Source organism: Solanum dulcamara, chromosome 12 (genome assembly GCF_947179165.1).
Source record: "Solanum dulcamara chromosome 12, daSolDulc1.2, whole genome shotgun sequence".
NCBI lineage: Eukaryota > Viridiplantae > Streptophyta > Magnoliopsida > Solanales > Solanaceae > Solanum > Solanum dulcamara.
Genome location: NC_077248.1, coordinates 32623571 through 32642291, shown reverse-complemented (window position 1 = coordinate 32642291; position 18721 = coordinate 32623571). Strand labels below are relative to the sequence as shown.

At 38.4% G+C, this 18721-nt stretch overlaps 1 pseudogene; it reads right to left on the bottom strand.

Moving 5' to 3' along the window:
- Positions 1–6025: 6025 nt before the first annotated feature.
- Positions 6026–6147, bottom strand: LOC129877925 (5S ribosomal RNA; annotated as a pseudogene).
- Between the last annotated feature and the right edge of the window lie 12574 nt (positions 6148–18721).

Sequence of the window (18721 nt, the reverse complement as noted above, 5' to 3'; positions counted from 1 at the left end):
GCTGACTGTCCAAAAATACAAGTGTAAGTTAGTACAAAAGATAGAAAGTAACAAGTCTTTGAACATCAGGAGCTCACCACTATCCTGATTTGACACAACTACGGATGATCAAGCACGCGCGGGGGGGTGGCTCGAAGTTAGAGCTGCATCAAAAGATGCAAAAGTGCAGTATAAGTACCAAAACATGTGGTACCCATTGGGCATCATAGGCCGACCGAGCTCAGAAAGAATATATATAAGTAGCACGATGATACTAACAATAACATAGATGAGTCATAAGCTGAACTACGGGTGTATCGGGCTACGGGGAGAAGATACAAAGTCCAGATAACCCAAAAACAACAGGTAGTCACAATAGTTTCCTTACTCGCAGAATAATGGGAGAGTATGTAAAATATAACATAGAAAAGACGTAACCAAAATCCCAAAAATATTATGAAATGCCCGAAATAACCCTCGACCTCATATAAAATCAAGGTTATAACCCAAATTATGTATCAACAGGCCTTCATAAATTCACACCTCAAGCTTACTAATAGGGAATAAAATAGTGTAGCCCAAGTTAATAAAAGGGTCACCTGGAATTATACCTCCTGCTCATCAAAAGCATGAAGTGCCATAAACAATGACATTACCAGTATTTTCAAATCTTTATAGTTATTCATTTACCAAAATGCTAGTGTTTTCATAAATTAGTCCATTTAGAGGGAAAAATTTACAATTTATTCATTAGTAAAGCAACAAGGCAAACAACATATTGCCTGATCATATATCACTTAAATTCAGGAAACATTTGGTGAAGGGTATTATTTTACTAACCTGAAACTCCAATGTACCAAAGGCATGGTCTCGGGCCTAATATTTCAACAACATAAGAAAGCAACCACAATTATAACCCGAAAGCACAACAAAAAGGACAATGTAATCAACCAAGTCAAACGAGTGGCATCCTAAGTTTCAATTCTCCTAGGAGTAAGTGATAAGGATACTAAGTGATACAAAAAAGATAAGAAAACAACTAAACTAAGGCTTCAACGGCTAAGATGATGGCCATCAACTCCTATTTTTCTCAAAAGGATATAAATACTTAAATTACCAACCTAAACATACGTTACTACTCATAATATACAAGTTCTAACTGAGCCAAGTCGAAAGGGAAGAAACCATAGCCTACTTCAAGGCCGATACCTCACATGAACCGCTAACTCAGAGATTTTCCTTTTCTTGCCACCTCTGAATGATGCAACTCTACTAAATTATCAAAGAACACATCAAAACAACTCTAACGATACCCATATTGCCATAATTTAAAAAGGAACAAAAATCAGGTTAAATTTTAACATTAGGACCTCGAAATTGAAAACCAACTCTTTTACAAGGTCTCAAATAGTTCAACGAACTTGTGTCCCAAAAATGGGCACATTTCGAGCACTAGAAGGACCCAAATTAGTCCCACCAATATCAAGCCTTGAGAGGGTCAAAAATGGAAGAATTAAACAAAAACATGCAAGACATAAAAAGATTTTTGGGATGAGGATAGGTCCCGAGACGTTCCCGTAAGAGTTCGCAACACATGACAACAAGAATTATCGAAAATGATCAAGAATTTCTCTCAAAAGTGGGTTTTGATTATGTTGGAAATGGAGAAATAGATGCTGAAAATGGGTCTTAAAAGATCACGGATGCCAGGCATTTGTTAACTTACCAAATGACCCTTTTCTATCGCGATAATTAGCCCTACAATCGCGATGTCCAGCGGCCCTCACCTTTGCAATCTCATCCCCTGGCTCGTGAACGCAAAGAAGAAACTGAGTTACACTAGCAGTTCAGCTAGTGCTGAACTTTGAGGAATTGGGATGTTCCCCAATGGGGGTCTAGAATTCATTTGGAATCCCGCCATCATAAATGGATTACACTACCCAAGTGGAAAGAGCAATCCAGACTCAATGGTATTGATGAAATGACCAACGGAGGTCGTCTCATTGAAATGTTAAGCAAAGTCAACACTACTAAAAAACACATAAAACGCCAAAATGGCCAAAAGTTCATTCTAAGCACCTAAAGAAACAAACTAAAGGTCGTCCCAGACAAAACTCGGTGTTCTAGAGCTAACCATATTGACAAAATTTTAATCGAAGCGTATTTACCAGAATTGTTGACCAAAGTCAAACTTAGCCAAAAATTTAAAGCTAAAACTCAAAACAACACAAACTCAAAACGAAGACTCCAAAATCCAAACCAACCTTTCTTCTAGACCAAAATAGACCTTCTAGAGGTGATGGAACCGTCTGAATTTCCATACACCAATCACATCTCCATATATTGACTAAAGTCAACTTTTTCACTTCGAACCTCTAAAAAGGAAAAACCTTGCACCAAGCTCACCCAACAATCTCAAGGAGCGTTCCACCCATCCCAACATCACACAAGGTCTACAAAGAAGCTACGGGGAGTGGAAAAATGGTAAAAATACAAAAAAGCACGAAAATGACCATGGAGGTCATTAAAACATCCACTACTATAAGGACTTTATTCCTCGAATGTTAAAAGAATAAAAGATACTTGAAGGCTCATAAAGGTGAGAATATCAGGTTTACATGTTCTGCTCGATCTCCTAAGTAGCCTTTTCAATCGGACGTTGTTTCCACTAGACCTTTACCGACGGGATCTCCTTATACATCAATTTCCTAACATATCTATCTAAAATAGCCTCGGGCTCCTCCTCAAAGGCTAAGGATGGCACGAACCAACCCCGTAGGCCGCGATTGGAGTCCGACCTGGACCCCCATATACATAATTGTCAAATATAAGAACTATACACAAGAACCCCAGTGGGTAATAATAGTTTCATGTACATGTAACCTCTTTCATTCATATCATATCATGAAAGGGTACGCAAGATGATAAGGCTGCCATATAATAAAAATATTTACAACTGAACAAACTCATAACAACCCACATACACATGTCTACAGACCTCTGAGAGTATTAACTGTATTATATGGTGGGACAGGGCCACCACCATACCCCTGAATAAACGAATATATACATCAAATGACCAGCATCCAAAAGTTAGGCTTTAGAATAGTGGAGCACTTCCAACATAGTTGAGCGGAAATCCTAAGCTGGAGATCTCCAAAATGAATATCTGTACCTACGAGCATGAAATGCAGCCCCCCCAAAGAAAGGAGGGTCAATACGATATATGTACTGAGTATATAAACCACGAACTGTAACAAATAAAGCCATTACCAGAACAAAAGGTGCAAAAATGAGAAAAATATCCAGAATATCAAAATGCTTTTCATAACCATAGATAATGCATGCAAAAAAACATATGCCATAGCTGGCCCCATTATGGGACTCGGTGAACAAATACAAAATATGGTCGACGCCCCTTCACTAGCGCCACAAAACATCATAACTCTAGATTAGGGAATATCTTCATAACAGATCATATCATATTAGATGGTCATATCATATCATATGTGTATATGGCACATCATAACTCCACAAAACCCATGTACAGGTCATACCTTCCCCCTCACATTGGGGCAGTACAAACAATGTAGAGAAGTACGCATGATAACAAAACCTGATCCAGGCTTGGTGAAGGAAGCATTAAGGCATCCACGAATGAAGTAGTGAGAAACTATATGCAATATGAAATACAAAACATTTCCAGAGACTCGAAAGCGTAACTCCGATGCCAAGTCATATAAGAGAAATTGAGCGATAATCATAGTGTATGTTTTTCAGATGTCACGATGGTCTATATCAAAATTGTCTTTCTGAAATCATTTCCATATTTCAAGATATATAATGGGGCTCAATGGAATAATTAAAATAAGCTATCGTTCAAAATCAAGACAAGAATCATATTAAGTACCTTTTGAAAGTCACTATGGATTACATCAAAATGGAACTTCTGGAATTATATACTTGTATCAAAGCGCAATATAATGTCCTTTGGAAACCAAGAAATTGGCCATCCTAGTGGCTCTAGGAATAGGAACTTCCTTGGAACAAAAAAAAAGTCATATATTTGTTTCAAAACCATGCCAAAAGAAAGATTAGCTTTTCATACTTATGTCGAAACATGCCAAGAGAAAGAATAAGCTATACATACTTATGCTAGGAACATGCCAAAAGGAGGAAACATTAGCTTTATATACCTCTTACGGATTACTCTTAACACGTTCGCCTCATAGTCTCTTGAACCTATTTAACATAAAAGAAATACGAGCATCAACAACCCTCGTTTTTCCAGCATCTTAAGTTACATATGTGTATTCATAGAACTCATCTCCTCGCTCACCTTCTCGACTAGTTCCTTAATTAGTTAAAGAGTTAACGGAAATCGGGCAGTACCTCCCCTATAACATGCCCTATCCGAATTTCCAATTACATCCCCAACAACAAAAACCTGTAGCTTATATACAATCAATTCACTTCAACATTACACAATAGAAACTTCAAATGACTCGCTCAAAACTATGATACCAAAATAGGATTTTTAGTTGTTATTTCGTAAAACCTTTAACCGTACGGAATGGAGGGTCGTGTGGCTGAACCAGAAGCTCCCAAACACCTTTTGGAACATTTTCCATCCTGCAACACACAATAAAAGCACCTGCAATCTCAGCACAACAGCCACAACACCCTACTCGACATTCAATTTAACTATGACAACCTTAGTTTAGTTTGTTTCCAATGTCAAGCATTCTTGTGCAATTTTTATAGTTACAGCCACATATAATATGTGTAATACATTCTATAACCACACAATAAACTCCAAACTGGAAGAAAAACCCTTACCTTACCCGAAATTGGCCAAAGCTTGCCAAAACATGCCTCGGAAGTTCTTCTAGCGCGGCTGAAACATCGTGATTGTTTGTTGTCTGCTTTGTGCTGCTCCAAACCTTAAATTTACATTATTAAAACCCTCATAACATGTACAAACCCTTACCAAAACATGGGAGAAGAGAACCAAGCCATACCTTGCTAAAACTTGTCTCAGAAGTTCTCTTAACATGTTGAAAATTGGTGGGGCTACTCGCTGCACTTCCTGCTGCCCCAAATAATTACTTTACTCTATTAAACACTATTAGGTCATAGTATACCTTAAATAATTAATTTACGGATAGAAAACGGAGGGCCTACCTTGTTCTTATGGCTTTTGTGACTCTCTCTTCTCTCCCTCAAGTTTTCTCCAATTTTCCTCAAGTGTAGATGCTGAAAAATGATTTCCTTAGTCATAATTTCATCATATATATCCCACTTTTGGAGGTGACATGTGGTAGCCCCTAGGGGTGACACATGACAGCCCCCTAGGGCGCCACCTCATGCCATGCCGCCACCCATATATTGCCACATGGCAGTGGGGTCCACCCCCAAGTAGGTGTGTCACCTACTTGGTCCAAGTAGGTGAATCACCTACTTAGTCCAAGTAGGTTCATTGCTTTCGAGTAGGTGCTATGCCTCCTTCCATCTTTTCCATGGGTTCATAATCTCGTCTCACTTTAAGAACCTATGTAATCCTTACTACGTCAACTCTACATGCACTCCAATAGCTTAATATGTAAAATGTCCCATGTAATAGCTTTCCCAAGTAAGTCGAGTCCTACTACTCACTATTTGACCTCCAACTTCTTCCGGATTCTTATAACCCTATTTCCAATCTTCTCTATTATGGAGTATCTCATTCTTCTTTCCTTAGGATTAGTTGATAGCGTTATAGATTATCCGAATCACATGATGACTTATAAGAAACTTAAAAGCCTTCCCAGCAACTTAAGAAGCTTAAGAAGCGTTCTAAGGTACAAAAATACGAGGTGTAACATCCTTCCCCCTTTTAGAAGATTCATCCTCGAATGTGAACCAAAACCTTCCTCCGGATCTTATACCGACTATATGGAGAGTTCCTCTATCCCGTTGCCTACACATATACTTTCATCTAGCAATCAATATCAGAGTTCCAAAGGTTAGGATTACTTGTAGACATAGAGAAATAGTACGGACACTTGTTTTTCATTTCCTCTGTTACTTCCTAGGGGGTCACCCATCCTAGTACTACTCTTGCCCAAGCACGCTTAACTTCGGAGTTCTGATAGGATCCGGTGTGTTAGTGCTGGTATGATCGCATCCATCCCTTATGGGATCTCAATTGAAGTTTAAGAGTTCCCATTTACATATGATAGCAATAGTTGATTTTCTCTTATGTTTGTACTTCTCTTGTCCACTTCCTCCCTTTAGGGTGTACCCACATCACTATCGGTTTGTGTTCTACCTTATGCCCTTATTTCTAATTTTCAAATGCGTAAGATTCTTTTCCAACACATTTGTATACCGTACCCTATCTATGCCTTCCTTTATATCCCCCATACCTTTAGTTTCCCATGTATGACATCTTAACATAATCGTGAAGTGCTAATCCAATCTAATCGTTGGTACTCGAGTCACGTATACACAATACTTCTTTATGCTTCATGAGCTTTCATCTTTGTTATGCGCCCGATGCTCACTTTCTTAACAACATATCGAGCTTACCCCAATAAGAGGTCTACCTTACCACCATGTTGTTGTACTACCCCTCTAACGCATAACTATACATTCTCCTTTTGCTCCGTCCTCGTATTCAGTTACTTATGTCTATCTTGGGTGCCTTTGTTAGAACTTCCTTATTATTCCTTACTTATTCTCATAATGACCTTAATATTCAAATGGTATCCGGTTCGCATTCAGTCCCATAGTATAACACTGCTTGACCTTCTTTACGATTCATACTATGGGTTACTTACCCTTCTTAGTTAGTCTTATCCTTAATATCTCACAAGATGTCTTATTAACACTTCACTTCCGTCACAATTCTTTTTCCCTTGTACTCTTGTTTTAATCATACTGTTACTTTTTTCAACTATAACTCATCATAGTTTATCCCTGTGTATCAATTCAGGCGATGCCTTAATATATCGTTTTATCCAGATCTATCAATCTTCTCTAAATCATCTTCTTTGGCTTATAAGTCTTTTCCAACTTCGTTCTACTATACCAGTATCGACCTCCTAGTTTCTATTGCTATCAATTCAGTAATTAACTCATTTCTTGAGGTCATCCATACTCGTAGTTTAATTAAATCTCATCATTGTTGTGGGCACAACCTTTCAAGAAATACTACAACCCTGTATCTCACTCTTCTTATTTCTAGGAAAATTTGGGCAGAGTTTCCTTTGTATTTCTTACTATCTCAACACCTGCACGCAGAAAATACCAATAGTGCCTCATAGGGACAACATATATATTCATATCATATCATCTGCAGCCACACAAGGCGCCCAATATCAACAACAGTAAAAATGATGGACTTACCTCATATGCCCAACTCAAACTGCACCTGTTACCCTGCCCTGTCTACCTTTCCTTTCCATTTTTGACTTTACATGTCAATCATACCTCAATACCTCACCTGACATATATCTTTTGTGCCTTTGCTTACATGCGTGCTTTGTAACTTTCGATATCGTCAGTCACCTTCTTTTATCGATGTTGTTCTTTTATGAAAACCATAGGTTAGTATGAGGAATTTCATTTCCTATAACTCAGCTCTATCGCACGATCTTAGATATGAAAGAAAGGTAACATCCTAAATGTCCTGTAGCCTCCTATTTATAGATGTGGTGCACAATACACCGATAAACAAGACTCTACTAGACACGGCCTATAGACACTCCAAGGATAAACTACTTTAATACCATTTCTATCACGACCCAACCCCGTAGGCTGCAACTAGGGTCCGACCTGGACCCTCGTATACATAATTGTCAAATATAAGAACTATACAAAAGAACCCTACTGGGTAATAACATTTTCATGTACATGTAGCCTCTTTCATTCATATCATATCATGAACGGGCACGCAAGCCGATAAGGCTACCATATCATAAAAACATTTACAACTGAACAAACTCACAACAACCCACATACACATGTATGCAGACCTCTGAGAGTATTAACTGTATTATATGGTGGGACAGGGCCACCACCATACCCCTGAATAAATGAATATAAACATCAAAGGACCAGCATCCAAAAGTTAGGCTCCAGAACAGTGGAGCACTTCCAACATAGTTGAGCGGAAATCCTAAGCTGGCAGATCTCCAAAATGAATATCTGTACCTACGAGCATGAAACGCAGCCCCCCCCGAAGAAAGGAGGGTCAATACGATATATGTATTGAGTATATAAACCACAGACTGTAACAAGTAAAGCCATTACCAGAACAGAAGGTGCAAAAATGAGCAAAATATCCAGAATATCAAAATGCTTTCCGTAACCACAGATAATAAATGCAGAAAAACATATGCCATATCCGACTCCATTATGGGACTCGGTGAACAAATACAAAACGTGGTCGCCGCTTATTCACTGGCGCCAAAGCACATCATAACTCCAGAGTAGGAAATATCTCCATAACAGATCAATCATATTAGATGGTCATATCAGATAATATCATATCATATGTGTACATAGCACATCATATTTCTACAAAACCCATGTACAAGTCGTACTTGCCCCTCACAACGGGGCATAGCGAACAATGTAGAGAAGTATGCATGATAACAAAACCTGACCTGGGCTCAGTGAAGGAAGAATTGAGGCATCCAAGAGTGGAGTAGTGAGAAACTATATGCAATATGAAATACAAAACATTTCTAGAGACTCAATAGCGTAACTCCAATGCCAAGTCATATAAGAGAAATTGAGCGATAATCACAGTGTATGTTTTTCAGATGTCACGATGGTCTATATCAAAATAGTCTTTCTGAAATCGTTTCCATATTTCAAGATATATTATGGGGCTCAATGGAATAATTAAAATAAGCTATCGTTCAAAATCAAGACAAGAATCATATTAAGTACCTTTTGAAAGTCACTATGGATTACATCAAAATGGAACTTCTGGAATTATATACTCGTATCAAAGCACAATAAAATGTCCTTTGGAAACTACAAAATTGGCCATCCTAGTGGCTCTAGGAATAGGAACTTCCTTGGAACCAAACAAAAGTCATATATTTGTTTCATAAAACCATTCTAAAAGAAAGATTAGCTTTTCATACTTATGTCGAAACATGCCAAGAGAAAGAATAAGCTATACATACTTATGCCAAAAACATGCCAAAAGGAGGAAACGTTAGCTTTACATACTTCTTATGGATTACTCTTAACACATTCGCCTCGTCGTCTCTTGAACCTATTTAACATGAAAGCAATACGAGAATCAACAACCCTCGACTTTCCAGCATCTTAAGTTACATACGAGTATTCATAGAACTCATATCCTCGCTTGCCTTCTCGACTAATTCCTTAGTTAGTTAAGGAGTTAATGGAAATCGGGCAGCATCTCCCCTATAACATGCCCTATCAGAATTTCCAATTACATCCCCAATAACTACAGCCAACAAACAACAACAACCTGTAGCATATATACAATCAATTCACTTCAACATTACACAATACAAACTTCAAACGACTCGCTCAAAACTACGATACCAAAATAGGGTTTTTAGTCGTTATTTCGTAAAACCTTTAACCGTATGGAACAGAGGGTTGTGTGGATGAAAAAAGAAGATACCACACACCTTATGGAACGTGTTCCATCCCTGCAACACACAATAAAAGCACCTGCAATCCCAGGACAACAGCCACAACACCCTACTCGACATTCGATTTAACTATGACGGCCTTAGTTTAGTTTGTTTCCAACGTCAAGCATCCTTTACAATGTTTATAGTTACAGCACATATAATATGTGTAATACATTCTATAACCAAAAAATAAACTCCAAATTGGAAGGAAAACCCTTACCTTACCCGAAATTGGCCAAAGCTTGCCAAATTATGCCTCAGAAGTTCTTCTAGCGTGGCTGAAACGTCGTGGCTGTTTTTTGTCCACTTGGTGATGCTCCAAACCTTAAATTTAAATTATTAAAACCCTCATAACATGTCCAAACCCTTACCAAAACATGGAATAAGAGAACCAAGCCATAACTTGCTAAAACTTGCTAAAACTTGTCTCGGAAGTTCTCTTAACATGCGTAAAATTGGTGGGGCTGCTCGCTGCGCTTCCTGCTGCCCCAAATAATTATTTTTCTCTATTAAACACCATTAGGTAACCATAGTATACCTTCAATAATTAATTTACGGATCGAAAATGGAGGGCCTACCTTGTTCTTGTGGCTTCCGCGACTCTCTCTTCTCTCCCTCAAGTTTTCTCCAATTTTCCTCAAGTGTAAATGCTGAAAAATGATTTCCTTAGTCATAATTTCAGCATATATATCCCACTTTTGGAGGTGACACGTGGTAGCCCCTAGGGGTGACACGTGGCATCCCCCTAGGGCACCACCTCATGCCATGCCACCACCCATATGCTGCCACATGGCAGTGGATCCACCCCCAAGTAGGTGTGTCACCTACTTTGTCCAAGTAGGTGCATCACCTACTTAGTCCAAGTAGGTGCATCACCTTCTTTCTTCCGAGTAGGTGCTACGCCTCCTTCCGTCTCTTCCATGGGTTCGTAATCTCGTATCACTTTAAGAACCTATGTAATCCTTGCTACGTCAACTCGGCATGCACTCCAATAGATTAATATGTAAAATGTCCCAAGTAATAGCTTTCACAAGTAAGTCAAGTCCTACAACTCACTATTTGACCTCCAACTTCTTTCGGATTCTTATAACCCTATTTCCAATCTTCTCTATTATGGAGTATCTCATTCTCCTTTCCTTATGATTATTTGATAGCATTATAGATTATCTGACTTACATGATGACTTCTAAGAAACTTAAAAGCCTTCCCAGCAACTTAAGAATCTTAAGAAGCGTTCCAAGGTACAAAAATACGTGGTGTAACATAGGACTCATCAAGCTGAGCCGAATCCCACTGAAACATGTGAGACTCATTTGGAATGTATCGCCGTAGAATGGAAGATGAATAATAGGATGAACACTCGAAAGTTCTAGGGGTAAGGCTAACTCATAAGCTACCTCTCCTATCCACCTTATGATTTTAAAAGGGCAGATGAACCTAAGGCCAATCTTACCCCTACTCCTAAATCTCATAACGTCTTTCATGGGTGACAAATGCAAAAATACCCGATCTCCAATGATAAACTCTAAAGGATGAACCCTTCGATCAACATAGCTTTTTTTCCAACTATGGCAGTATAAAAACTCTCTTGGATCATACGGTCTCTATCCTTCAAATCATACAACAAATTAGTGCCCCAAGGCCTAATCTCAAAAACATCAAACTAGCCTACTAGGATACAACATCTCCTACCTACAATGCCTCAAATGTTGCCATCTCGATGCTCAAATGGTAGTTGTTATTATAAGAAAACTCTTCTAATGAAAAAGAATGATCCCACTAACCCTCAAAATCAATAACACAAGTCCATAGCATTTCCTCTAGAACCTGAATAGTTCTCTCTAACATACCAATAGTCTGGGGTGGAAAGTTGTGTTGAGTTCAACCCAAGTGCCCAAATCTCTCTAAATAGATCTCTAGAAATGCAAAGAGAACTGAATATCACTGTTTGAGATGATGGATACCGCACCCTATGCAATCAGACCACCTAACTAATGTAAATCTGATCCAACCTCTATAAAGTGTAGGCATTCTAAACTAGTAAGAACTAAGAAGACTTGTTCAATTGATCTATGATGACCCAAATAGAATCAAAGAAAGACCTTGAGAGATACATGGTAAACCCACTACAAAGTCCATAGCTATCTGCTCCCATTTCCACTCTGGAATGGGTAATCGCAGGGTCAAACCACCTAGCCACTAATGCTTGAACTTAAACTGTTGACAGTTCAAGCACCTAGCTATAAAAGATAAAATATCCCACTTCATCTAACACCACCAATAATGTTATTGTAGGTCATGATACATCTTTGATGCATCAGGTTGAATGAAATATCTGGAATAATGGGCCTCCTCAACAATCAGCCTAACTAAATCTCAAACTCTAGGAACACATATATAACCCTCAATCCTTAAAATTCCCTCCGGATCTAACTTCGCCTTCCTAGCCTCTCCACTGAGCACCCTATCATGAATCACCCTCACATGTGGGTCATCAAACTGTTGCGCCCAAATGTACTCCATCAAGGAAGACCTAGCCTCTACACAAGTAAGTACCCTGCCCGACTTAGAAATATCAAGATGAACTATCTTATTAGCTAAGGACTATATGAATGAAGCTAAAGGCCACTCCTCAACTGACAAGAATGCCAAACTCCCTATACTCGCTACCTTCTGACTCAAAGAATCTGCTACTACATTTGCCTTACCCAGGTGATAGAGAATAGTGACATCATAGTCTTTTAATAACTCCAACCACCTGCGCTCTCAAATTAAGGTCTTTCTTGCTGATGATGTACTGAAGACTAAGGTAGTCAGTGTAGATCTCATAATGGGTGTCATATAGGTAATGCCACCAAATCTTTAATGCGAACACTACCGCCTCCAACTCCTAATCATGTGTGGGATAGTTCTGCTCATACACTTTCAACTGCCTAGAAGAATATGTAATAACTCTACCTTTCTACCTCAGAACGTAACCCAAGATAACATCTAAAGCATCACAATACATTATAAATCCCTAGCCCACAATAGGAATAGTATGAATTGAAGCTGAAGTCAACAAGGCGTTAAGCTTGAGAAATTTCGCCTCATACTCGTTAGACCAATGAAAAGGAACATTCTTCTTAATCAATTTGGTCAAAGGCACTGCAATAGAAGATAACCTCTCAACAAAGTGTCTATAATATCCTACCAACCTAATGAAACTGTGAACCTCGATAGGAGGAACGGGCCTAGCCCAATCACGAACTTCTTCTATCTTCACTGAATCTACCATAATCTCATCTTTTGACACCACATACCCTAAGAATTCCACATACTTAATCCAAAATTCACACATAGTAAATTTAACATATAATTGCTGATCTCACAAGGTCTGAAATATCCTCAAGTGCTTCTTATACAGCTCTTTATGCTCGGAGTAAACTAGAATTTCATTAATGAATACAATAAAGAAAGAGTCCAAGTAAGGTCTAGACACACGATCCATCATGTCCATGAATGCCGTCGGGGCATTAGTAAACCCAAAATACATGACTAGGAACTCATAGTAGCCATATCAAGTCCTAAAAGTAGTCTTAGGGATATCTACCTCTCTAATCCTAAACTGGTGATACCTCGACCTTTAGTCTATCATAGAGAACATTATTGCACCCTAGAGCTTGTCAAATAAGTCATCAGTATGTGGTATCAGATACATGTTCTTGATGGTCACCTTGTTGAGCTCTCTGTAATCAATACACATATGAAAGGTACCATTCTTATTATTCAAGAATAAAAGAAGAGCACCTCAGAGAAATAAACTAGGCCTAATAAACCACTTACTCAAGATGTCCTTAAGCTCCCTCAAATCAATTGTATTTGTTAGGTATAGTGCAATAGAGATTGGTTGTGTACCTTGCTTAACATCAATGCAGAAATCAATATCACACTCATGAGGAAGACTAGGCAGATGAGTGGGAAAGAAATTAGGGAAATCTCAAACCACCAGAAAAGAATCAATAGAAGGAGTGTCAGCAGTAGTGTCATGAGCATAAGTATGATATGCTAGACAACTTTTTCCTACTAACCGCTGAGCCCTGAGGAAGGAGATCACATCACACAACACATGACTAGTTGCACTTGTCCACACGATCAGAGAAATACTGGGCATACACAAAGTAACAATCTTGATGAAATAATCCAAAACCATATGATGAGTAGACAACCAATTCATGCCTAGAATTAAGTCAAAATGTATCATATTTAGCATATTTAAGTCCTCTCTAGCATCATACCCTAAGATGGTTACCATATAGAATAGATACACTCGATCCAGTACTAAATAATCACCTACAGAGGTAACTACACACATAAACAAAAGTAATTTCTCACACAGAACATCGCACCGAGTAGCATAAAGAGCAGACACATATGAGTAAGTATACCTCGAATCAAATAAATCATAGATAGGCAGATAAAAAATGAAGATCATACCTATGATGATGACATCTAATGCCTCTGCCTCCAGCCTACTTGTAAAAGAATACATGTGGCTGCGTCCATCTTTTCCACCTGTCCGGCTTGCCTGGAGACCACCTTAGTAATCATCTCTACCACCCTGTACATTATCTATAGGTGGCTAAAGTAGGGCCCCAGGGGCTTGAACTTCTGACCCTACTGACTCTAGCATCTATGATGGCTAATCGTAGGGCACTTCCTAGCAATGTTTTCTATCAGAAAAATCATAGCACAAACCACTAAATGAACCCCTCTGTGATATACCAGCTGAACTTGAATGGCCACCATGACCTAAATACCCAAAAGTCTGACACCAAGAAGACTGACCCAAAGTCTGGCTGCCCTAACCACCAGTACTCAATGATCCACCATAGATAAGCTATAAGGACTCCTTAACCATCCTTCGAGGTGGACAATCTTGCGGATAGCCTCAACCAAAAGGACCCTTACCATATGACTAGAGTCTACTAAAATTGCCTTAATGATGAGGCCTTTTGTCGCTGCCTCCATAGGCCTCACGACGTATAGCCTTAATAGTACAGGCATGATCTACTATCTGTAAAAATGAATATCCCGATGCAACCATTTGATCTGTAGCCAACCTCAAAGGAATAGATAACCCTTTGATAAACCAGTGCACCCGTTCCTCCTTTATTGGCATAATTATGGTGTCATGCTTAGATAACTCATGGAATTGAGACTCATATTTTGTGACCATAATCAATCCTTACACTATTATTGTATACTTATCTCTTAGCCTATCCCTCACACTACGGGGTGCATACTTCTCTAAGAAAGCCTCAACTAAGTCCATGTTATCATTGGCGATCCCACACATTTGACGCTAAGGTAGGACCTCCAGCACGAATTTGCTTGCCCATCTAGTTGGAAACTAGTGTAATCAACTATGTGGGACTATACCAACCCGATGTTATTCAATATTTCTTGGCAGCTGACTAAAAGCTCATGGGCATCCTAGCCCACAACACCTAAAAACTTGGAAGGGCCCAATCTAATAAACCTCCCCAACATCATTTGCTCCTCTATAGTCATAATCGACCTAGCTACCATATGCTAAACAACCATAGGAAAAGCCTAAATTATCATACAGGAAGTTGTAGTAGTAGGTTGTAGAACTGCGGTCTGATCATACTGTGCCCCTGACTGGGATGAAGTATATGCCTCCTCTTGGACCTGAGGTCCGGCTGAAGTGCTAAATAGGGTCCCTACTACAGACATACCCTCCATGAAGTTGAGGATCTAGTCTAGAGTATCCTGTAACACTAGTATTGCTAGGGGCTAGGCTAGATATTCCTTTGTCAGTTGATACTCAAACTTCTCAACCTCTATATATCTAGCTCTAGTACTAGGGTTGTGGCCTGAGATCTACCCCAGCCTCTATGTCTACCTCAACCTCTAACTCGAGTTGGGGCTCTATCTATAGGTGCTGGGGGTCCTTATCCACCCATAGTTGATCTCGTCATCTCCATCTAAGAAAAAGTGAAAGTAATAAGATTTAGAGGTTTCTATCATCTTTAGCACACAATCAGAAACAAGAGTAGTGACTTAATTCCTAATAATGCACTATAGCCTTCCAAAGATTAGATATAGACGTCATCGTACTAATCCGTGGGACTCTACTAGACACTTGCTCCTATACTTGTGATACTAGTAAACCTAAGCTATAATAACACTCTTTCACAAGCCAAATTCGATCCCTAATGGCACCTACTACAACCCCCAAGTAGGAAAGTCAAGCCCAACTCAAAAAGTAGAAGTCAAACATCAATACAAAAAATTAAGTAATAACATAACAAGGCAGAAGCAGGAATAATATAACAAAAGAGGTCATGCCATGGTATAAATGTGTAAATATGATACAAAAATATACAAAAAGTCCCGAAAATGATGAACTGATGCAAGATCAATCCCTGGCACTGGTGTCACCTATACAGGAGCTGCTAAATATAAAAGCTAACAATATATATACAATACAGAGCTGACTGTCCAAAAATACAAATGCAAGCCAGTACAAAAGATGGAAAGCAACAAGTCTCTCAACATCGGGAGATCAACACTATCCATATCTGACACAGATACAAATGATCAAACATGCGTTGGGGTGGCTCGAATTGGGAGTTACATCAAATGATGTAGAAGTGCAGTATGAGTACCAAAACACGAGGTACCTAGTAGGTATCATTGACCGATCGATCTCAAAAAGAATATATATATATATATATATATATATATATATATATATATATATATAGTCATAAGCTACAACTACGGCTGTATTCGGGTATGGGGAGAACATACAAAGGCCAAATAACCTAACAACAATAGGTAATCAGAATAAGTGCCTTACTCACATAATACCAAGAGAGTATGTAAAATATAACATAGCAAATATGTTACCAAAATCCAAAAAATATTATGGAATGCCTGGATAACCCTTGAGCTCATCAATATCAAGGTAATAACCCGAAATAAGTATCAACAAGGTGCCCATAATTCACACCTCGAGCTTATTAATAGTTAATATAATAATATATCCCAAGTCAATAAAAGGGTCGCCTGGTATTATACCTTAACCTCATCAAAAGCATGAAGTTCCATAAATAAAGAGATTACTGGTATTTGCAAATATTTATATTTATTCATTTACCAAAATTAGAGTATTTTCATAAATTAGTACATTTAGAGGCAAAATTTCCAAATTTAGTCATAAATGAAGAAATAAGGCAAATAACATATCACCTGATCATATATCACTCAAATCTAAGACAAATCCCACCAAGGGTATCTATTTACTACCCTAGAACTCCAATGTACCAAAAGCACGGCCTCGGGCCTAACAACATAAGCAAGCTACCACAATTATAACCCAAAAGCACACCAAAAAGGCCAACATAATTAACCAAGTCAAACGAGTAGTGTCCTAAGTTTCAATTCGCCTAGGAGTAAGTTCTAAAGATACTAAGCAATAAAAACAAGACAAGAAAGAACCTAAACTAAGACTTCAACGGCTAAGATCAAGACTAATTATCCACGATGGCCATCAATTCCTATTTTTCTCAAAAGGCTATTAACACTTATATTACCAACCTATACATACGTTACTACTCATTATATACAAGTTCTAACCAAGCCAAGTCTAAAGGGAAGAAACCATAGCCTACCTCAAGGTCGATACCGCACACGACCCGTTAAATCATAGCTTTTTCTTTCTGTTCCTCCTCTGAATGATGTCACTCAACAAAATTGTAATGACGTGTCCCCATCATTATGGATAGGCCAATAGGAAAGGATTTTAGGCCATAAAACTTTGTGTAGTAACTTCAAAAAAATTTAGCTTAGGCCAAACTTGGAAGAATTTTGAGTTAGGTGAGGTTTAAGATGACCCTATGAATGGTGGGAGATCAAATCTCTAATTTGATTGGGTAATATTATATCTAAGATGGTACAGAGCATTTACGGTTTTGCGGAATCATATTCAAGTGAGTAAAACTCCCAAAATTGGACTTGGCATGAAGAGTATATCTTAATATGTCGAGGTGTGTTATGAAATGGGGGCTTGAATCACAAATTCTGAGCTCATTTTTTTCATGAAACCCTCTAGACTGGCCCTGTCAGAGTGGTATGGGTTCCGCCAGAGTGGGACAGTCGCGACTAAAGTTGGGTAAAACCCTAGAAATGGTCAAGTTCAACAAAAATAGTTTCTAAAATGATAGGAGGTGACCTAGGGTGATTTTCATCAATTTCCCATGGAATTTTATGCATAAGGTAAGGATTAAACTTATCCTTTGATTCGTAGAACCTAGAAACTATGGTTGGTAATCATTGGGGGAGGGTGTGAATTAAAACTAATGGTGGGAAATAACTCTAGGGTGAGGTTAGGATCATGGGTTTTGTCCTAGGAGGGAATTAAGTTATAATTCTTGTGAATTAAGCTATTTTATTAATCCTTGTATAAATGTGAATTGTTTTTAGACCAAGAACTAGCAAAAAGAACCCGGAAAGGGAAAGCTCTTACATCTTAGAGTTGTTGAAGCTTGAATTTGAGGTAGGTGATGGTTTTGTTTCCCGTATGTGTTTCATACACCTGTTAAATTTCTTCATGATATGCATATGTGTATATTCTTAGGGAAACATGCTAACATTATATGTAAAATGACCACTACTAGCATGTTGTGAGATGAACCTATTTATGGTAGTATAAATGTTAAATGCTGAATGAAATTGTAGTTGTTTGTATGTTGGAATTGGGTGTCACATTCCGACACATAAATTATATCGGGTATCACATTTTGACATATATTTGGATCAGGTATCACATTCCGATAGAAAATATAATGTTTGTAGGTTCCATGAGAGGATTTTTATGTGAAGTTATATCATGTTGAAGTTATTGAAATGTGATCTTGCTGAATATCATTAAAGATGAGATTTGTTAACTTATTCTATATATGTGTGCTTTTTATGTTGAGTTTCTTGTCTATGATCCAGTTATTGGCTAATCGCATGATCCTACCAGTACACCATTTCTTTTTGTACTGATACTACACTTGCTC